The following is a 23,247-nucleotide window of genomic DNA, read 5'->3' as shown; positions in this document are numbered from 1 at the left end:
GACTGGAGCCTGCAGCTGGTGGGACCCATGGTCCAGACCCCCTCTTGGCACCTCTGAGGCTCAGCAGCCTGTGACCCTGAGTTTGATTCCCAGTGGTGACAGTGATCTTACCTCACCGCATGGGCTCCCAGGATCTCAGCTCAGGGTCCACAGCATGATGGGGTGGGTGGGGGGACACATGGGTCCCACTCTGTCATCCCAGGCTCTGGGTCGTGGAAGCTTCCACATCTCTCATTAGGAATTGGGGTCCAGAACCCCGTTTTCCCCATGCTTTGCCTTATCTCCATGCATCTTTGTGCAGAAGGTGATGGGGACCCAGACTTTCTTATCTATGACTCCTCCATTTGTCTCTCATTAATCAGAGAGGGCCTCAGAAGGGAGGTAGGCTTTCCCTTATATTATGCTTTGCCCTTCTGAACCCAAGTGCGTGTTAGTTGTTCAATTGTGCCCAGCTCTTTGCAACCCCATGGACTGTATCTCGCCAGGCTCCTCTGTCCATGGGATTCTCCAGGCAAGAACCCACTGGAGTGGGTTGCCATTCCCTTCTCTAGGGGATCTTCCTGACCCAGGGGTTGAACCCTGGTCTCCTGCATTGCAGGTGGATTCTTTACCACCGAGCCACTAAAGAAGCCCCTGGAGCTCAAATGCCCTGTGAAGTCCTGATGACAAATAGGACTCTAGCCTCTGGCACCATGGGAGGACTCCCAAGAGGGGTGCTCCAGGCCTGTGCAATGCACGAAAGTGCTGAGACTCTTTGAAAAGACCTGGAGACTAGAAAAGACTTCTAAGACTTTAGAAAAGACTTAGTAGACTTAGAAGAGACTCCTGTCCTGCTCCTTAAGCTCACTTGCATGTTGGAATCTTCCACGTTTAGTGTCTTCTGCAATAAATAAATCCTAGTCTGCTTCTCTCCATGCAAGTAAGCAGATATAGAGATGAAGAGCTTGCCCTTCGTCAGGTGTGTTCATGATTTTCAAATTCTCACCTGGACCTGGTGACATCTAGAAATGCATTTGAAATCTACCCAGTGGGCAAGTTGGGCTCCTGAAGCTTCCTGAAGCCAGCTGTGGTATGAGGAGGTGAAGGCTCTTTGGCTAGATGGTACTCAGTATAGTGCCAGGGAATAGATCAGCAGTTAGGACACAGCTCTAGTGGCCAGATGCTATAAAACCTCGAGCGAGAGGCCTGGACCCTGGGCACAGACAAAGCCGATGTCCATGGAAGCTGTGATGACTCAGTGTGGCCCATGATGACTTTAGCTATGGGCCAGGTGATGGGCAGGTTCGACGATCAATTCTTCTTAAGTATTTCTTACTGAGTTTCAATGTGTGAATGATGCAATTACAAGAAATCGGTGCTGTCCCAGGGTTGGGAAGGCCTGCCATGGGGAAGAATGAGATTAGGCTCAGGTCTAGCCAAGACAAATTCAGAATGAGACTTTGAATAAAGAATGGTGATAAGCTGGTCACAGCGTGAAAACTCCCAAGATCTGGGTCTGAGTCTTGATTCACTTTGGAGCCCTTTGAACTTGGAGTGTCTCCAGACTTGTTACTACTACCCAAATAACTGAAAGGTACCTGTATAATAAACATGTCTGTAAGAGCTTAGTAAATGCTAGACCGCAATGAAGATGGGAAGGACATTCCAGGAAATGGGGACAAAATGAGGACGAAATCGCAATGTTCTTGGCTTTGGGGGCTGAGTGAAGATTGACACTCAACACAGAGAGAGGTCAGTCTGGCCAGACAACTGTTCTGGGGGACAAAGTTCATCTTTGAAGTGTGTTTTCTAGAATTATTTCAGTAGAGTGAGATTCTGGATTTCCTGCCTTATCCGTGGAATGACTGTCATTTCAACAGCTGTCATCGTCAACCCTGGAGGTCCACACCAACAACCTGGGGTGACTCAAACATCATCTCAGTCCACAGACCTGCCTGTCGTCCAAGATTCTGATTCACTTGGTCTGAGCTGCAGTCCGAAGGATGGAGTTATTTTTGAAGCTGCCAGGTGAGTTTGACAGTGGAAGCAGGACTCTGATCACTGCTGTAGAGACTTCATTTTTCTGCCCACACCAGGACTCATGATTAAGGAAACCTCTGCCCAGAGGGTGGTGCTCTCACAGCATGGGTGCATGGGGGAGAAGAAGGAGGTGTGTGCGTAGGGCTTATTGAAGAGAGATGTGATTTCTAATAGGTGTCTTCAATCAATTAATTAATCAGTCGCAATGCTTTCAAACTGTGGTGCTGGAGAAGACTCTTGGGAGTCCCTTGGACTGCAAGAAGATCCAACCAGTCAATCCCTAAAGGAAATCAAACCTGACTATTCTTTGGAAGGATGGATGCTGAATCTGAAGCTCCAGTACTTTGGCCACCTGCTGTAAAGAACTGACTCATCTGAAAAGACCCTGATGCTGGGAAAGACTGAAGGCAGGAGGAGAAGGGGACAACAGAGGATGAGATGATTGGATGGCATCATCATCTCAATAGACACAAGTTTGTTCAAATTTTGGGAGACAGTGAAGGACAGGGAAGTCTTGCGTGCTGCAGTCCTTGGGGGTCACAAAGAGTCAGACACAACTGAGTGACTGAACAATAGCCACAGCAATGTTAAAAAGCAGGGGAATAAAAATGAATAACCCAGATTCTTCCCTCGGAGGTCCTGTGTTTAGCCTATTTGGGAATCATTCACTCCAATAGCCTCAGTTGATAGATAATAACATTTGAGGCTTCAATCAAGAGACCGTGACTTGCCCAAGGTCATAAGGCTGACAAGTGCTGGATTCCTGTTCTCACACAATTGTCTGTGCATTTTATCCGAAACAGACTGTATATCCATTTAAAGTATATCAGGTCACCCATAACCACAAAATAATCAGTTACTATCCTGGAATGCAAAGCAAAGTCATTAAGATAATGGTTTTATTTGCATCGAGGCACTGTTATGCCAAGGTCTTTGTCGTTGTTACTGTTCAGGCACTGAGTCGTGTCCGATTCTTTGCTATCCCATGGACTGCAGCACGCCAGGCTTCCCTGTCCCCCTCTATCTCCCAGAGTTTGCCCAAGTTCATGACCATTGAATCAGTGATGCCATCCAACCATCTCATCCTCTGTTGCCCTCTTCTCCTATGGTCTTTATCAATATACAGAAAAATCACCGAGATACTGTATGGCATGTGGAACTTGGCTCAATGTTACGGGGCGGGCTGGATGGGAGGGGAGCTTGGGGGAGAATGGATACACGTATTGGAGAAGGAAATTGCAGCCCACTCCAGTATTCTTGTCTGGGAAATCTCATGGACAGAGGAGCCTGGCGAGCTACAGTCCGTGGTGTCGAAAAGAGTCAGACAGGACTTAGCAGCTGAAGAACAAGAGTCCATGTATATGTATGGCTGAGTCCCTTTGTCGACCACCTGAACTAGCACAACATCACTAATCAGCTATACCCCAATCCAAAATAAAAAGTTTAAAAACAAGCGAACAAAAATAAAACGATTCCCTGGATCCTCAAAAAAAAAAAATCACTGAGAAGAAATTATGTCAGTTTTCTAAACATACAACTATTTTCACACCCATGAGTCAATCACATTGATGAAAACGTATGACAAAAGCATGCATTGATGGAGGGAGTGTCATGGCAGGTATGTGAAGCTCACAAGCAGATCAGTTTAATCATCAGAAGAGCCGCGGCAGATCTCCTGATGCGCTCTGTGTAACTCCATTGAAGAAATGCAAATACAGCGTCCCAATCCATTTCGTATAACCTTTGTCACCAGTGTTCACTGACAGATGTACAATGTGTTTCCCATCAAGTCATCGTGTGCATTATGCAAGTTGATAGGAATTATGCATTATGCAATTTTACGGAGCAGTTTGTGGTCACCATGTGTGATTAAGAACTGCTGTGCGCACTGCAGACTCTAACTGCATCCGACAGCGATCGAAAAAGCGCTTCACAGGGTAAGAGTGTTGCAGGAGATTCGTCCGTCGGGAAGGGCCAAGGACAAGTGAAACTGACTGCTTAGCGGCTGATGATAAAAATCAGGATAAGGACCGGCGTGCTTCTGTGGTGGGCTGAAGACTCTCTCAAGAGAATCTCCACCTCTGTCCTTCCGTGTTCACTTATGATCAGCAAGGGGAGTCCGGGAACAGGATGAGGACCGTGGTGGGGAGAGGGGCCAGGGGAAGCTACGTGTAGAACCCCAACTTGAGTTCTTACCCCTGTTCTCCTCCCTGTCCTAGCTCAGACTGGCTCCAGGGGAATGAGAGGAGCCTCATCCGATCCACCTCCAGGATGAACAGGAGGTCCCAGTTGATCGAGTGGAGGCTGTGGGAGAGGGGTTCAGGGCAGCCTGAGAAACACTGAAGGTGCTCAGGGCATGAACACCAGGCAGTGGCCAGGAGCTGAACCATGCGGGCTGTGTGTTCTCCCAAACGGAGGCTGTCCTTCAGAGGGGCTTTCTGCCGGGTCTGAGCTCACCCAAGGCATGGAAAGTGTCAGTGCGGGGGAACCTCCCTCCAGCACCTCCTTTAAAACCGAATCTGAGGCTTCCTCCCCTGTGAGTCCTTCCAGAGGAGGGGCACCCTCCCCTTTCCACATATAATGCGCAGAACTGCTAAGCCATAAAGTGAGCTCAAAGACGCTCCCTGCAAAGACTACAAAAACCAGACCTACAAAATGATAACCAGGAGTTTATAACTCATAACTCCACGCACGTGATCTTGAACAGGGAAGGCTTTTTGAACTGCAACCTTTACATCCCAATCCAATAGTTCTTTCGGCTTTGAAATGTCCACAATCTGAATTTTATAGGGATTACTTTTTATTATAGGTAGAGCAATTAAATCTCCATATTGAAGGATGTAAACCTTTTAAGGCCCTTCTCCAAGTATCAAAAGAAAAGGAGGCTTATATTTAACAGGTGTGACAACCCAATGCAGGACATTTCATTGACCAAGAGCTTGACGTTCTCCAGTAACAAATACTTAAATTAATCCGAGACATCTTTCAGATAAAAGGGATTTCAGAAAGAATTAAGTCGACCACAAAACTTCATACAGAAAGATCATCTCATGTATGAAATACTTAAAAATGCTAATTCTTGAGGAATGTGTCAAGGGGTGTTTTTATAAAATCTTTCCTTTTAAATTATATTTTATGAACTTTAAATGATCGTATTTCCTATCCATCCCATAGCATAGATAATGAACGTGTCTTCATTACTTGTATCCTGTTGACCTTTCAAATTAATTAACTGGTGGAAATTGCCCTTGACCTTGATTATGGCCCAGACTGAAGGGAGTGCTCTGGTAGAGGGTAAGATTATATCATATGAGAGAAAAAATTTCCTAACTGCAACTGCAAGATACAATCAGTTGGAGGAGATGGTGTCCTAACTTTGCAAAACTCTGAGATTCTTGGTTCTAAGATTTTTCACTGTTAATAGACTCAGCTTTGAAAGTGGTCTCAGTATGAGGTTTTGTTTTTTACAAAACAATTCTCTCCCCCTTCTCCTCCCCTCTCCCCGCTCCTCTGGAAAATGTGTGAGGTGGGCATGTTTGTGATGGCTTTCTCTGTGGGGTGTATTTTGAGGAAGGGGAGAAAAGTATCAAAAGGGAGCCACAGATAACATTGGTTCAAATATTGTGTTTTTTCTGAACTCATGTTTTTTTCTGTTCTCAGCAGTGGCAACCTGGATTGTTGAAGTCATGCTTGGCTATTAAAGTACAGTTCCTTATTTATAAAGCAGGCTCCCCTGTTAGCAGTATTACTAACATACTAACATAGTATATTACTTCCAGTATTGTTCTATCCTATCAGAGTACTTGGTCCTACTGATGATGTTGAAGGAACTTGCTAGGGTCATGTTGTATTATGAAGCAGAGTCATTGCTAGGGGGTCCTGATCTCAGTGGTCAGGGGGAGAAATGATTCACTTTAAAGCACTCCCCTAAATCATAAAGGTGGCTTCTCGGGTGACTCAGTGGTGAAGATCACCAGCAATGCAGATGTGGGTTTGACCCCTGGGTCGGGAAGACCCCTTGGAGAAGGAAATGGCAATCCATCCCAGTATTCTTGGCTGGGAAACCCCATGGCAGAGGAGAGTCCATGGGGTCTTGAAGAACTGGACGTGACTTAGCCACCAAACAACAGAATCTTAAGGGCTCCCTGTGGCGTGTTGGATGTGAATGGCCAAGAGCAAGATTTCTAAATACAGCCAGGTTGCTTGGATGCGGGGCTTCTTTGGAGAATAGCTCTAAAGAAAAGAAACCAAAATATGCAATTAAGGGGGAAGGCAGGTTGGATATTTTTTAAGATCTCGTGAAGGGCAGTGACACTTCTGTGTTCCTACTGTTCTGTGTTACTACTACCGACGGAGCAGTTCAAAGGAGTCAGTCAATTTTGCAAATGACGATTCTAGCACAGACTGTAAAAACTGATATGGTCCTATTACTGAGATGCACGTTTCAGTATGCATTCTGCTTTTTGTACCAGGACCTCGGAGAGAAAAGGACTGCATGCTTCTCAGAAACTTGGTCTGTTTTCAATATTTCCTTTTTATTGGTATCTTCTGCCCACCTATGGAGAGGTGGGCTTGTGTCCCATATGCAGTGGTGTGCCTGTTTGTCCAAGAAATTTCCTAGGAATGCATTTGTAGCTTGTGAGGCTTGTCTGTTTAAAAGAGAAACACTTCCTCGGAGAGGGTGGAGTGGTAGATTTTCGTATCAATGATCTCATTTTGGCATCTGTAGGGTTAAAGAACCTCTCAGAATCTATAGGTTCTAGAGAAGGCGGTTTCTAAACTCCGCTGCTGCTTAGACTCATCCTATTTCCCCCCTCAGCAAACAGGAACTAGAGCACTAAAGGGCTTTTTTTTTTTTTTTTTAAATTGGAACGTGTGTAGGGAGGGGGCATACTCTTGATGCCCACTTACAACCCTGAGCCTGACCCAGACTTGGGGGTCTCCGTGTGTTTTTTCTTCCCTCTCTCTCTCTCTCTTTTTTTCTATTATTTTGGCAGACTTTTTGGAATGTCTGGGAGCTAAGGGCTTTGCTTCATGGAGCAGAATTCTGAAGCAAGAGAAAGAGAAAGTTATAGACTAAACCACAGAAATGTAAACACGTCTACAGCTAAAATAACTCCACTTTCATTGAAAACACTCCTCCTTCACAATCAGACTTCTGTGTGCTATGGTCAATAAAACGGCATGTTAATAGCGACCAATTAATAGATTATGTTGCCCGGCCTTAAAAGTTGAGGGAGTTTTAATTATTATTTTTCAAATTAAAGGAGTGCTTATTTCGCTCCCTTCCCTTGGGGTTGCGGCGGGGGTGGGGGGGGGGCGCGACTTAGCTTTCTTTCTGGCTGTTTGCTGAAATTCTTGGCTGTTAAAAAGTTTGGAGAGGGAGAGACACGAGTAGTTTTCACTTGGTTGGAAGGGGAGAGCCTGCAAGGGAAGGGTCTGGGATGAATTCCTAGCTATCACGCTGGACAGTCGTGAAGGTGCCCGTGGGACATGGTCGAAGAGAGGCAGCACCCAGGTAAGCGCGGTTTTGAAGTCAGAATTCCTTTAAAAGCTGTAACATCTGGAGGGCTTCAGAGCCGCCGGACCGGAGGAGCCAAACCTCGCGCGCGGCTCCCCCTTTCGGAGGCGGCGTCTTGGGGACACCCTGCTGCCGAGGGCTGCTGTCCCTGCGTCTGTCGGGCACGCCCGGCGGTCTCCCGGACGGCTCGGCATCCTAGCGGCTGCGCCCCGCGCCTCCGGAGCCCCTCCACCCTGGCCCCAGGCTCTCAGGACGCGCACCAGGTAGTGACTCCAGGTGTGACCGAAGCCGGCGGCACCCGGCATCGCCGTCTCTTAATTTGAGGGCGACGTTTATGTCAATTCTCAGCAGCATCCGTGGCAACCCCAGAGGTCACTTTCACCTTCTTCCGACACAACCGGTTTGAACTTTTATTATTTGTAATGTGTGTAACGGTTGAGGCGGGGGGGAAAAAATCACTTCTAAGTTCCGAGGAGGAAGCACTTCCGCGGCATCTCCCACCGCTCGGCCCTCGCCTGCCCCAGCCTGTGCTCGGCTTCTCGCTCCTCTCCGCTCCTGGACGCGCGTCCTGGTTCTCCTCCCGCCGCCGCCCGGGCCGGGACTCTGCCTCTCCGGTCCCAGGCTCCGCTCCTCCCCTTTCTCCCCCTCCTCCTCCTCCTCGGAGCCGCCCGCCGCGTCCCCAAAGCCCGGCAGTGTCCGGACCTGCCCACGCCGCCGCGCTCCTTGGCCCCAGGGCGCGCCCCCCGGACACGCGCGCTGGGCTACCCACGCGCCCCCTGGACACGCGCGCGCGCCGCGTCCACGCGCCCCCCGGACGCGCACGCACAGAATCCACGAGCCCCTGGACACGCGCGCGCGCGCGGATACCCAGGCGCACCTGGACACGCGCGCTCGCGCCCCGCGCGCCCCCCCCGCCCCCGCCCCGCCCCGCCCCGCCCCCGGCGCGCACTCCCGGATCTGGAGCCGCGCGTCGGGGCGGCAGCCGTGCTCGGCGATTGGCGGGAGCCGGGGCCTCCGGGAGGCCGGCGCCCACACCATGGGCTGAGCCCGGCGGCGCCCAGGGACTCAGTGCCGCCCGGCTCGGCGGCGGCCCCAGTCAGGCACGCGCGCCGGCACACGCGGGCGCGGACACGCGCGGACACCCACGTGCGCAGCGCGCCCTCCCCCGACGGCGGCGCTCGCTTCTCGGTAAGTCCCGCGCCCCGCGCGTCTTGCCCGGCTCCCGCGGCGGGGACGGTGGCGGCCGGGTGACCCAGCTCTTCCGACGGCGCCGGGACGGATGGGGTGTGTGACGCCGGGAGGGCCGGTCCGTCGTTGCCCGGGTCCTGGGGAGGCGCGCGCGCCCCGGCTACCCGCGAGGGCTGGGGAAGCCGAGCGCGGGAGCTTCGTCTGGGCTCTCAGCGAGCGATGATTTGTTGTTGTCTGGAGTGGAAATAAGGCTTGAATGAAAGCCCACGCTCGGCTGAGAGTCGATACCAGGTGTGGGCTTGGCTGTCGCTGCCCGTTCAGTCCTTCCGTGGGTGGAATCGCCCTCCGACGGCATCCTCACCGCGCTCTCCCGGACCTCAGCTGCCTCTCTTTTCTCTGCATCTCTGTCTTTTCCCCTTCTGACACCTCGGCCTGCAGCCTTTACGTTTATGTGCCCCCCCGTTTACCGCTTACTGGGGACACTTGGCATATTTAAAAATTATACGTGTATCTCTCAGCAAGCCTTGTTGGTTTCTGTCTGAAATACGACGTCCTTGGACCACAGCTATATGTTGTCTAGGTATTTTACAAAAGGTACCACGTAGAATTATTTTTAACATTTTAAAGGATTTAGATGCTATTGTTAACAGCAGACTACACTGCCTCATAAATGGATAAACAGTTTTAATGCAGGTGTGAATGTAATGCACTTCTTCGTTAGGATGATGGTAGTTTCGTTATCCTTTCCAAAGAAACGTATTCCTAAGTGCCACAGCTTTCCCACCATGCGTGTTTCTGGAGCTTCTGTAGTTCAGAAAACTTTCAGTGTGACTTAAACAATTTTAGTCTTTCCCTAGTGACATACACGGGGCATAGAGGTTATTTATTTTTTTCAGCATTTTCAGTTCTCTGCAAATAGCTTAGAGCCCTTGACCGGCCTCAGCTACCCTCACCTTATCACCGGGAGGACTGTCACAGTCCTGGGGTTAACCCTTGCTGTGCTGGCTGCACCTCGCACTGGCTCTCTCAGTGGGAAGAGTGAGCAATAGAAGTTGTATGAAAACCCTAGCCAGATGAATTAATTCATCGTATGTCAAATTATGAATGAGCTAACCATGCCATTGAAATGGCAGTTCTAGGGGAAACAGGATGAGCTGTGCAAACCTGTGGCTACTACTGCAAAGTTTTCTAATTCTGAAGAAAGGCTTTGTTGAGTGCTAGACACATCACAGATCCTCTCGTGGTCTGGTAACCCAGGCTTCCATTTGAATCAATAACTTGCATAGTACACTAAACTAGCAAACGGGTTTTATGTCTCTTTGAATTATTTGTTTAAGGATATATAATTCCAGCTACACTTAAAATGTTGGTTTCCCTTCTATCACTGTATAGTTATTTTCCTGTTAAAAATGAGGGGTAGCATTGTGATATGTTGTTTTCCATGTATCTATTCTCTTATGATGAGTTCTTGGTTATTTAGTCTAAAGTGCCTTCTTTAGGTAAATTTTTGAAAATTCTTGGTTGCCATTTGATTATGTAATGGGGCTGCATGTACACGTCTTTATAAGCTTTGCCCCCGGCCACTTCTTAGGTTTTGTTTTGGTATTAAGAATCTTATTGCGTTTCTAATCTCATAAGATCAGCTCATTTATTTGTGGTAGAGGCTGAGACCCCAGTGGGGTGCCAGATATATAAATAAGAAGTAAAGCCTGTTTGAAAGATGTCAACTTTGATTTTGAACTTAAGTACTATTCTAAAATTTTATGCATTGTGCATATATGGAATATATCATATTTTATAAGTAGGTAATGGGAGACTTTCAACTTTTTTTCTAACATTAATATCAGGTCTAGTTTTTCCTTGTTACCTGTCCTTAAACACAACAAAAATAAATAAAAGGAGGATTTGTTTCTTCACAAGACAGAGGAACTAATGTTCCAAAGATCTTTTCCTATTCCCCAGTGAAAAACTGGAGCAGGTCAGTGTCAATCATATGATACGGAGGGTGGGGAGACAGTGTCATGTTGAATAAATGTTGGTGCCGCCTGCTCTTTCATAGAGCTCGGTTCAGGAAGTGTCGACAGAGAGATACCCCCCCCTTCTAAGGAGGCTGCTGGGGCCTAGGACCTGAGATGTGGTCCCTGTAACTGAGATCAGAAGGAAGTCATTATGAGCAGAGTCCTGGCCTTGTGGCGCTGAGAGGCAGGTTTGTGTTTCAAGTGGGCGCTGGTCTCTCTAAACGCAGGTCTCTTTCCACCTCCTGGCTTGGTCACCCTTTGCATCTCAGGGCCAAGATTTTCCAGGCGAGGAGGAGAATTCCATTTTCTTTCCCCAAAGGGTAAGGACACGTGGGCATTCCCAGGATATATCATCCTTTAAAATACAACTTTTCTTTTACCATATGCCTGTACCTTGAATTTGAAACTCTTCAAACCTTTGGAGTTGCAAAGGTTCAAGTGTTTTGGGATATAAGAGGGATTCAAGTGTTTTGGACATGGTTGCAGCAGATTTTGATACCTGGTGGAAGCAGTGGGTGTTCGAGTTTGGTAACCGTGTCTGTTAAAGTCCCTGGGGGGACTTTGAAAGTCCCTGAAGTAGCTGGTGACCCTTAGCCACGAGGTCTCCTAGATTTCCCTGTATTGTTGACGTCATGAGGGCATCCTCCTTGGTCCTGTTTGTGCCCTCACTCGGCTCAGGAGCAGTTCATTGGCTGGACATTGTGCATGGTCAGTATACATCTTCTCACATTCATAGATTCAAGGCCGTCATTCTGTGGATAAAAACAACAGAAGTCTCCAGTGGTTGGGCTATCATCCACCCCAATTTTTCAAAATGACCAGGGGGAAATGTTGCCCTCTTAACTTTTTACCTTTTTTACTTTCAAACATTTGAGTATTTAAAAGAGAGAGGATTTGGTGCTTTGCTTTGGCAGCACTGCAGATCCAGTGAAGGTAGTGAAGTGATCTAAAGGCAAGTGGTCTAAAATTACTTTGCTAAATTTAAGTGTAAGTGAGATGTCGACAGCACCAAGTAATTAAAGGGTGCACCTAAAAATGGAATGCTGGGTCTGAGTTTTAGATTTAAAGTAACTTTTAAGTTCTTCTATTTTGACAGTGGCATGTCATCATCTGGAAGACCCTGATTGCGTATGAGAAACCGTAATTTAACAATGAAAGTAGGGGGTTCAGTTACCTTCACTCGGTGCATGGTCAGAAGCCTGAGCAAAGGAAGTTGAGTTCTGTGCCTTTTTTTTTTTTTTCTGTTTCAGAATGACCGTGAGTGAAGCTGGAAATATCCTTAAAGTGTGTAAAATAGACCTTTTGAGTTAATTTATCACCTCTGAAAATCATAACCCTGGAGAAGTTGATGGGAGATCTGATCTAGCATAAACCATTAGCATGTCTAAGGGCTTTGAAAAACCAAGTGTTGTAGCTGCTTCCTGTTTGAGCATACCATCTAATTTTGAACTGTTTTAGTGGGAATGAGATGTTCACACGTCGGTGTCTCACATGGGATTCCTTATAGTGCTACTGTTATTTCAATAACTGTTCCCCCAGGAAAACCTACTCTGGGACAGAAAAGCAGCCCTCTGATAGGAAGGAAAACATAAATCATAAAAAAGAAAAAAAGAAAACATAAAGAATGGTTAAAAGAAAAAAAAAAGGGAAAAGAAAAACAGGCACATTTACGGTGATTTTTCAAAACCAAGAAACCCTTACTTTCGCTTGATGAAGGGCTTGGCAGAGGTTCCCAAACCTTCATTTAAAAGCGAAGAAGGGTGTTTGCCCCGCAGTCTGAGTGCAGGGATGAACCCGCCTTGTCGTATTTCCACCGAACGGTTCTCCGTTCCCGGTGGGGAGATTCGTTCTCTCCGTGACGGAGTGGAAATGTGGGTTATGGATTTTTGGGAGCTTTACAAAAGTAGTCAAGCTGGGAAGTAAAAGACGTGTGTGCACATTTTTCTTGTGCTCTGGGCTGGGAGGTTTGTGTTGCCACCTTTGGGGCAGGAGCACTTTTGTGAACAGTCGTCAGCAGCCTTGTGGAGGTGGATTCGGGCTGTGGGCTGTGCCTTTCTGCGTGAACTGAGCTGCATGTCAGGCTATGTGTCTTCTGAACCGTGGGGCAAACCCAGGATCTTATAGTGTCTGTTAACGACCTGTTGCCTTCATGGAATCGATGGATTGGATCAGGCAATGGAAAAGCGCTGTTCCCTTCCCTCTGTGCTGCCCCTGCTTGGCGTTCTGCGCCTGCTGAAGCCAGTAGGATTCTCAGGCTTTTGAGAAGAGATTGAAAGAAGCTGTAATGAGGAGCCTGGAGGGAGGGAGGGGACCTTGGTGATACCTTGGGAGCCTGGGAGTCTTACATGGAACCTACCAAGAACTAAGCTAGATGTAAATAATATTTGAAGTCTGTGCTAGTAATGTGAAATGTTTGGAAACACAAACCATGCACACTTACCATCTCAACATAAAACCTGAAATTAAATATTAGAAAGTTGAGATTTCTTTTATTGGGAAACAAGGTAAAAAAGCATTTTGAAAGGATATCAATGGGTGACTTAGGAACATTTTAAGAAGACCTCGTTTGAAGAAGAATGGAGTCTCATTAAAATCACATGCAACCTCACAAAGCTGATGCGAGCCCTCTGCAGGATTTACAAATTTGAGTCTATGATTGCCTCAAATTCAAACATGTCTTGTGCAAGGCTGGCTCTTTTTGGAGTGCAAGTTACTGCAGCAAGAAGACAGAATAAGCAAAAATGGAGGAAAAAAAAATTTGCTTCTTCAGTATCCAAAAGTACTTCCTAGTCTGTTTGATCCTGGCAGGAAATTTTACTTCACTCCAGGGTTTTACAACAGAAATAATGACAATGAGGATCAGACCCAGGGAATATGGTGAGTCTTTTCTGGAGAAAGGGGTGTTAGGTCTGCATATTACCTGTGTTTAGGTTCTGAAACTCCACCCCAAACCCTGCCATTCAAACAGAAAAGCGATTGTTGCTTGCTGCTTTCTGGGTCAAACAGAGAGGGTTTTAACAGCTGGAATGGGATCAGGTCTGAAAGCAGTTTATAATCCTATTTCATGATAGACTTCGAAGGATTTTTGCAGCTTTGTAAGACTTGTAAATATAGATGATTAAACAGAACACTCTTAAGAGCAGTTTCTCCTGTGTAATGTACACCCAAATTGAAAACTGGAGGTAAGTCCAGAAAATCACCCTATAAGCATGTAGAAGCCACAGTCAACTACCAGGAGGCAGAAAGGGGTTATGTCTGTGTAAAGGCTAAGATTGCATTTGCAGTTACGTTTTGCAATTATGTTTTTCTCTGCAAACGTGAAGTACTATACCATGTTGAATTTTGTTTATTACATTTAAACAACCTGGAAACACATTTCCCCATCAGAATTTATTGATTACCTATTAAATGAGAGCACAGTCCTAAGAGATGGGAACGTGGATCACAGAGAGACTAAGACACTGGACATACCTACAGATTAGAAAAACAACTGCAAATGTAATGGAAAAGCCACAACATTCCAGAGCTCGCCTGTCCGCCGACTCTGGCTGCTGGTGTCCTGCCTGGGTTATTCTTTGCTCAACTAGTTGTACGGACAACATGCAAACAAAATTGTAGCCTCTTTCGCTCCAAATAGCTAATGGCATTCACCCTGAACGCAGCATGCCTGGGATAAATGTCCACGGGTGGAAATTCACACAGGAAAGTCAGGGAGTGCTGAGAGGGCAGAGGCGTGTTCGAGGTCAGATTTGACCTAGGCTTGGAAGGTTCAGGATTCTGGCAAAGGAGGGGCATTCTGAGTCACGGCAAGGCAGGTGCCAGGAAGAGAGGAGGCGGGCAGGCTGACCTTTCAGTGCACAGCCCTGTGGGGAAGCCTCAGGTCAGGCCTTCAGGAGCTGAAATCTACGAAGGTGCATGCGCTGTGGAATCTAGAAGGGCGATGAAGGCTCAGGCCACATGTCTAGAGAGAGGTGGATGCACCGCCATAGAGACTAGAAAGGGGTGAGCGCACAGGCCGTGGGATCTAGAAAGGGGTGAGCGCACAGGCCGTGGGGTCTAGAAAGGGGTGAACGCACAGGCTGTGGGTTCTAGAAAGGGGTGAATGCATAGGCCGTGGGATCTAGAAAGGGGTGAGCGCACAGGCCATGGGTGGGGTCTAGAAAGGGATGAACACACAGGCCGTGGGGTCTAGAAAGAGGTGGATGCACAGCCACAGAATCTAGAAAGGGGTGAACGCACAGGCCGTGGGTTCTAGAAAGGGGTGAGTACACAGGCCGTGGGGTCTAGAAAGGGGTGAACACACAGGCCGTGGGTTCTAGAAAGGAGTGAGCGCACAGGCCGTGGGTGGGTTCTAGAAAGGGGTGAACGCACAGGTCATGGGTGGGGTCTAGACAGGGTGAGTGCACAGGCCGTGGGGTCTAGAAAGGGTGAACGCACAGGCCGTGGGTGGGGTCTACAAAGGGGTGAGCGCACAGGCCATGGGTGGGGTCTAGAAAGGGATGAATGCACAGGCCATGGGGTCTAGAAAGAGGTGAGCATACAGGCCGATGCCAGTGTTGGGTTCAGCAGAGCCGCCTGCTTGAATGAGACCAGTGTGACAGTGAGCCAGGGCTCTGGGCTCTGCAGTGTGGGGGGCAGTGGTCCCTAGGGGGTGCTCAGGTGCTCTGTGGGCCCTATCAGAGGCCACCCTCGCACCTGCTGTGGGTCAGTGCTGGGGAAGTTTGTATCTCGTCCACAGGTCCTTCTCTCTCACAGCCTTTGGGGAGAGCTTCGTTTTTCGTCTCAGCTTCAGGAGCAGCTGTGTGAGTTGGGTGCCGGCCAGCGTGGAGGCCTGCGTGTGCCCAGCTCCGGCCTGGGTGCAGGACCCCGTGGCCTGCGTGGTGGACAGCTGAGTTCTGAGCAACTCCTCCTGTTCTTTCCCTTGATTCCCTTTAGTCTCAGCTCTGCTGTTTACTTAGCATCTACTTCAGAATTTAAAGCAAAACAAAACAAATCCTTGTCATATCATGTGTATCCTTGTGGATCGCTTTCAGTCCTTCTACAGGACAGGGTAGGTATAAATAAAATAGTAAACTAATCCCCATCTTTAGAGTCAGACAAAAAGTAATCTCGACCATGCCAGAGGAAGATCAGAAAACACTTCCCAAAGGTCGGGCTGCACCAGGGCAGATCATAGCTCTGGTGGGCCGGATGGGGGTGAGGGCCTCCCGCCCCCATCATGGGTGGCTGCCTGGGGCCACCCCCAGGCTTGGGGTGTGGGATGTGCCATCTGGGAACTGGGTGACACCTTGGTGGGTGCTGGAAAGGCCCGACCTCTGGCATTGGAAGGACTGATATAAACGCCTCTGGCAGGAACCCAAGTGTGAATTAAAAGGTAGCGAGTGGGGCTTCCCAGGTGGCCCAGTGGTTGAGCATCTGCCTGCCAGTGCAGGGGACACCAGGTTGATCCCGGGTCTGGGGAGGATCCCACCTGCTGCTGAGGAACTCAGCCCAAGAGCCTCAGCTGCTGAGCCCGAGCCCACGCGCTGTGACACCACATGCCGTGACAACCACGTGCCGTGACAGTCACATGCTGTGACACCACGCGCCGTGACAACCACGCGCCGTGACAACCACGCGCCGTGACAGTCAACCACGTGCTGCAACCACGCGCCCCCCAGAGCCTGTGCTCTGCAGCCAGAGATGCCGCCGCAGTGAGCAGCCCACGCGCTGCTGTGCAGAGTAGCTCCTGCTCACTGCATCGAGAGAACCTGTGTGCAGCAACCAGTGCAACCAAAAATAAATAAATCTTAAAAACAACAAAAAGAAGTAGGGAATAAAGGAATCCTGCCAAAGGGGAGGGAGATGTGATGTTTGTTTGGAGCATGCTCGCTGACCTGGACTGCCCACCAGATGGTGCAGACGTGGGAGCCCTGTTGCTCTGGGGTGTCCTCACCACGGCTCTGTGAGGGCGGGGGCTTTATTGACCCCATCTTCCAGAGTAGCAGAGTGAGGGCTCCCGAGTGATCGGCGTGGCCAGAGTTACCCAGATGGTCAGAGCCAAGGCAGAGGCAGAACACAGCTGGGGGATCGGCTCTGGATCTCCGGTGCCGCCAGGAGTTCTCTGGGTCAGAGCAGAGGGTCCACTTCCAGAAGTGACGACGGGAAGCGGGCAGGTGACGTGGGGACTGGGAGGATGGGAGGTCAGAGGGTGCCGGGTGGGGGGAGTAGAACGCGAATCTCACATGTAGCTTGTAGCTTTCAGCTTTCTAGTGGCCACGTTACAAAAGGAAAAAGAGACAGATGAAATTCATTCTAATAATCTCTTTTACGTAATGCGGTGTGTCCAAAATATTATCACTTCAAGTGTCATTTATATAAAAATGTGGATGAACTCTTTTACTTTTTTACCTATATTAAATTTCAAAATCCGATGTGTCGTTTACACAGGTGTTTAGTTACATAGGTGGTTTAGTTGCTCAGTCGTATCCGACTATTTTTTGACCCCCCCATGGACTGTAGCCCGCCAAGCTCCTCTGTCCATGGGGATTTCCTGGGCAAGAATGTTGGGTTACCATGTCCTTCTCCAGGGGATCTTCCCGACCCAAGGATCAAACCTGCGTCTCCTGCATCTCCTGCTTTGCGGGCTGTCTCTTTCCCCACTGAGCCACCAGGGAAGCCCAGTTTACATACAGCACATCTCAGTTTTGGACTGGCCGTGTGTCACATACCTAATAGCCACACGAGTGGCTCCTGAATTGGACTGTGCAGGTCGGGAATATTCAGCAGCGGAATTCAGATTTAATATAATTAGTGGCCGTGAAGTCTATTGTATAACTTGATCACAGGAATAGAATTTTTGTGACTTGATGTCCCTCTTGGCAGTATTATCCAGTACCTCATGCTGGAGCCAGAAATGATAGCAGTTAAAAAGGGAACATTAGCATGGTATGTACAGCATCAGATCTGCAGTTTTCAAGTTGGAGGGATCACGAATATATGATTTCTTGTCAACTCGCTTCATGGTTTTCAAAGCCAAAACCAAATATCTGCTTTCACACTGAAACTTTGTATGCCCGGTGATGCATAGTTTTTGTTAGAATCGTCTTCTGACAACCTCAGGTGTAAACATCTTGAGTATTCCCTGTTTAATGCTGATGTCGACAGATGACATATGTCATTTTTTTGCACGCGGACAGTGTGTTGAGAATAATGCTATTGGTCATTTTGAGGAACAGCATTCATGAGGTGCTGGAGCCCCAGAGAAAGAAAGGATAACCGTCGGATGGATCGCTACGGAATTAGCTCCCAAGACCACATGTTCGTTCACGGGTTCCATGAAGGCAGGGCACATCCAGCGCAGACCTTTCTGTGGTGCTGAGCACTGAGTTTCACGGCACGTCTTACAAAGTCAGTCGCCTCGCTCGCATGCTGCTTCTGATTACCGATGTACCTTGTGTAATGTAGTCGTGGAGCAACTCAGCCCTTTTACAGTGTGAATGGTTTTGTTGTTGTTCCGTTGCTTAGGCGTGTCCAACTCTGAGACCCCATGGACTGCAGCACGCCAGCCTCTCCTGCCCTTCACTGTCTCCCAGAGTTTCCGCTGAATGAGAGGTTTGTGTAGGATTCAGGACCTGCTCTGGGTAGTTCTGTGCTCATCCCCACCCAAGCTGGAGGGAACGTCCTTCCCTTGTTCTGGTTTGTTTTCCTCATGGGCAGTGCTTACCGCAAACTTAGCAAGACTGCGTTAAATAAAATGCGTGCCTTTTCTCAACTCTAATTTGCTGCACAGAATCTTAACGCCTAATTCAGGGCAACTGAACACAGAGAGAAAGGATATTGCGATTTATTAAAAGGAAAAAAAAGAGCCAGAAAACACACAACTCCCAAACAGGGCTTTGTGTGCTGGTCTGCATGTGATGAATCTCTTATTGTCCGATGCTTCATTTTGGATCGGCCTAGAAGGATAAGTCAGAACATGAGGATGTTTGTGGTCTGTGAGGCGTGTGGTGGGGCTCAGTGCTTTCAAAGGCGGGCAACACGTTTAAACCTTGTAGCTCAGTCCTGATTCATTTGACCCGGAGCATCAGCTGCCAGGGGAGAGGCCGTCGGGGTACCTGCAGTTCTGTTCCGAGACCTACTGCACGTCCACTGGATGCCCTGCGGGTAGCTCCACACTCTTTTCCCCCACGGGAGTGCAAATTCAATTTTAAAGTCTCAATTGTATTTGAGAAGTCTGAAGCACATTAAGCCTTCTTAAATAATTCACTCGGGGTTACGTTCAGTGAACATGTGTAAATATGAGAACGTGCGAGGCAAGTGGTCTAAACACAGAGGGAATGTGAGACCACAGTGATGGGAGCCACGTGTGTGTAAGCCCTCGGAGGAAAAACCGTGTCATCGCTGGCACCCCGCGCCTCCGATGGGCAGCGTGGCTCGGAAGGGGAGATTGAAGTCCGGTTACTTCTACCCGGGATCCTCACAGTTTACTGCTTCTTGAGTAAGACCCTGGAGACAAACTCCTGAATGACTGATCGCTCATGGTGGCAGCTCTGGGCTGGGGCACAGAGCAGGTGATGGGGTCCCCTACCCCAGCCCCATATGGATCCCCCACCGGCTTCTCCAGCTGGGTGTTTGCGGGTGTGCGATGGCTGAAGTGTGCTCTTGCAAACTGCTCTGTTTAGTCAAATTTGGATTGAACGTGTCAGCTGTGGAGGTTCTTTTTCCCCTTTCCAGGCTAAACAGCTATCATGGGCTTTAGGGATGTGTGGGCGGGTTCAATGACAGGACCCGTCTCACCCAGCAGAGTCACCTTGTAAAGGCATTGCTAAGCGTTTCCACGTCCCGGTGACCTCTGCACTCACAGATCGCCCGTCTCTGCCACCAGAGCCCCTGTCGCTCCTGCAAGGGGTCTTATTTCCTTAAGTGCCCAGACAGCATGGCTTTGAAGGTCAATGTCAGCAAAGTGTCACCTGCAGTGAGCACTCACAGGGGCTAACAGAACCACGCCAGCGAGTCTAATGAAACCAGGCTGCAGAAGTGAGGCGATGTTGGAATATCCTGCCCCTGATTGCTGTCCCGTGTCTGGTTTTCATGGAAATTTGTGTCTGGGAATGAGGGGGAATCGGAATGGATTTGCTGGAGGCAGGTGCCTGCGTTCTTTGGCCATGGCCGTCAGGACTCTGGTCCAGGATCTCCGAGGAGGGGAGGGAGTCAGAGCCACTGGAGATTCGATGAGCACTGTGCAATCTTTTTAAGACACGGAGGGTTTTCACGGACTTCCTGATGTTTGAAAATTATTCATAAAAGTCTGCCCCAGTCCGGGAGTTTTGAGGCAGAAAACATTCCCCACTTACTGTTTGTTCTCCATAAATTTACACTTTGAGGTCATCGCAGAGTTCCATCTGTATTCTGTGATGCTGGTGTATGTAATCTTCGAGATTGTGAGTAAAAAGGACTCTCTTTCTCTCTCCAGCCAGGGCACAGCCAGTTTAGGTCAGAAAATCATGCTGCATTGGGATTGGCCCTGTTAGACATATAGGGTACCTCTCCAAAAGGCTAGGAATAAACTCTGACCCAACCAACCCAGGTGAAAGAAGATTCAACAAGTGGAAATGAGGATGAGAATTTGTTACATGGCCCTGGCAAAGGAAGCAGGATTAAACGCTGTTTCTAAGCTTTTGCTCCAAGCAAGTAAAAATAAGAATCACACATCTTGTATTTGAGAAAGTTGAATGTATTCTTTCTTTTGGGAATAAGCAAGATTCTTAGTAGACTAAGGCAGGAAGACGTTGTTTGCTATATTGAATACTTAATACAGAATGAAAAGATACTCTGGGAGATCTTTATAGTTTGTAGACATTGAAAAATAATAGGTCATTGTTTTCAAACAAGTACAGTCATCTGCTTCATTTGCATCAGAGTATTAGGTCTTTGTTTCTTTCCATTTCTATATTTTGGTTAGTCTTTGGTTTTGTTTCTTGTGCTCAATACCCACCGGCTTCTAAAACGTAAGAGGAGACATAAGAGGAGACCTGTAGGTGAATTGTTGCCTAGAGTATCTCCTTTGAAAAAGACCCTGCTGCTGGGAAGGATTGAGGGCAGGAGGAGAAGGGGACGACAGAGGACGAGATGGTTGGATGGCATCACCGACTCGATGGACATGAGTGTGAGCAAGCTCCGGGAGTTGGCGATGGACAGGGAGGCCTGGTGTGCTGCCGTCCATGGGGTGGAAAACAGTCGGACACGACTGAGCGACTGAACAGCAACAGCAGTGTAGTATAATTCTTTCAGTTTCCAATTTACAAAGAAATGATTTTGAGGACTCCTAAACAGACTGCAGTAAATGCAGACAGGATGTATTTATCACTGAAACACCTGTGCCAAATATATCAAGAAGTAACGAGATTTTGTGATACAGTTAACCCTTTGGTTTAAATTAGTCTTTTTCAACCTTTTCTGAAGAGTCTTTCCAACCTTTTCAAGAACCTTTTCAAACAGTTTTCCCTCTAATCACTCCTCTCCCACATGAATATTTAATGCCCCGGATATATAGCATATTGGTTTAGGAATTTTGCATTAGACATATACATGAATATGTGCATTTGCATGTATCTGTGCTTTATACATGAAAGAGTGAGATATTTTTTTCATCCTTCAAGAACAGATTTTAGCCCCTTTGGGAACACATGGCTTCACTTTGAGAGATGCTGATTGTTTAAGAGAAAAGAGGACAGATACTAGTCCACAGACTTAGAAAGGACTGGAAGAGGGGAGCCACTCGGGAGAGTCAGGACGTTATGCTGGGGGATTGTGTGAGCCCTTGAGTCCACAGTAGCCTGAAACTCATGATAGTAAAGCAAAGGCAACTTTTAATTGTATTTTTTATTGAAGTATGTAGTTGATTTACAATGTTGTGTTAATTTCAAGCAAAGGCAGTCGGCAGCTCCAAGGGCTTCATTGACCTTGTGCTGCTACTGCTGACCATATACTCTCCGCAGGAGAACAGGTGGTGGGGTGTTTATCAGACTTAGGGTGTGTGTGATCAGTGGGTCTGCAGAAACTCATGAGTTGCAAAAGCAAGACCCCCAGGAATAGGGATCCTAAGACCTCCTAGAGGCCAGGAGCCCTTTTCGTGTAGCCTCTACCTCCCCATCTGGGCAGGGTCAGCCCCGGTTGGCTTCTGCAGACAGCACGTCCCCGTCGTCATGAATGTAGAAACAGAGGTCGTGCGCCCGATGGATACAGCTGGATCCCATTGGCACTAACGTTGTTTCCCCTCCAGTAAAAATGGAAATATATTAAACAACAAACAACCCCAAAGACACTCTGAGCTGAAACCAAAAATCAATCAGAAAGAGAAAAACACTTGGGTTGGTGTCAAGAGAAACAAACCCACGCCAGCACAGACTTTTATGAAAATGGTCACCGAATAGTATTTCCATGAACAGGCAGCTGACTCAGAGGTGGAGGGTGAGTGTTCTGAGCACTGTCTGAGCGGCCCGCCCACGCCTGGAGCTGACGGGACGCTTACTCGAAGGGACCCAGGGATGCCGAAAATAGGAAAAACTGCACGAAGGAAAAAGAAAAAAAAAAACAGATTCTTAGGAAGGGAGGGGTGGGCATGCTGTGAAACCAGAGGGGTTTGGGAAGAAGCTCAGAGTGTGTTTGAGTTTCCCCTCGTTACCAGCAGTCCTGACAGATCTCTGGTTCTCAAAGCCAGTGCAAGTATCCAGCATCCCTTCTCCTCTAGAAAAAAATCACACGATGAATACATCTCTGTGAGAGCAGAAGGCCCAAAGGTGAAGTTTTGTTTTTTCTTCAGCTAAGACAGTTTGAAAGAGACAGTTCATTGTACATGTTACATTCGGCCACGACTGAGAACAGAACTGGTCTATCCAGGGCAGAGGACCCAGAGGGACCGTTCTGATGCGAGAAGGTGGATCTCTCAAAGGGGTCGAGGCAATCAGCCTAGCCATCGATGTTTCAGATCCAGCGAGACATATCTAGATGGCAGGCTTACTGTCCAGCACTCTGTCCCCGCGTCCCTGGCCTCTGGCTCCTCTTGTTTCTGCTTCTGTGGCTTCCCTGGGTGCGCAGGGCTCCTGGGACCCCTCCCTGCCTCATCTTCTGTCTTCGGAGCTTCAGCCCGTGCTCTCGCTTCCTTCACTTTGCTCTCGAGGCGCGGAGGTGTCTCAGAAGATGGTGCTAGGGCCAGGAGGAGGCGAGGTGGTTTCCAGTGCTTCCCTCCAGCTCGTGGTATTCGGAGGAGTCATGGTATTTTCTGGGAGTTTGCTTCTTCCTGGAACATGGCTGGGAGATTTGCTTCCGTTGAGATAGGAGGTCCGGGTGGTCCTGGGCCTCTCCGACCCCTTGACGTGATGCAGAGCCTGGCTGTTCCTTCTACCCCGCCTCTGATGCTGTCTGTGCTGTGCATTTGGAAGGTAGAAGGTGCGCGTCCGTGGATTCTTTCTGTCTCTGTTGTCTGCATTTTAAGAGATGCTTCACTCCAAGCTTCCCTTC

The 23,247-nt window shown here is 48.4% G+C and overlaps 1 protein-coding gene across 3 annotated transcripts in view; it reads left to right on the top strand.

Annotated features, from left to right (window-relative positions):
- Nucleotides 1-7,441: 7,441 nt before the first annotated feature.
- Nucleotides 7,442-23,247, top strand: part of ERG (ETS transcription factor ERG) — a 316,287-nt gene continuing 300,481 nt past the window's right edge. For 2 of the 3 annotated variants that reach the window (XM_059885371.1, XM_059885369.1), the window contains exon 1: nucleotides 8,588-8,728. The gene's annotated coding sequence lies outside the window, so the exon portion shown is untranslated. Of the gene's footprint in view, nucleotides 7,538-8,587; nucleotides 8,729-23,247 lie in introns of those variants that run through there. The other variant, XM_059885370.1, reaches the window with a different exon arrangement.

Source organism: Bos taurus, chromosome 1 (genome assembly GCF_002263795.3).
Source record: "Bos taurus isolate L1 Dominette 01449 registration number 42190680 breed Hereford chromosome 1, ARS-UCD2.0, whole genome shotgun sequence".
NCBI lineage: Eukaryota > Metazoa > Chordata > Mammalia > Artiodactyla > Bovidae > Bos > Bos taurus.
This window is presented reverse-complemented; position numbering and strand designations above follow the sequence as displayed.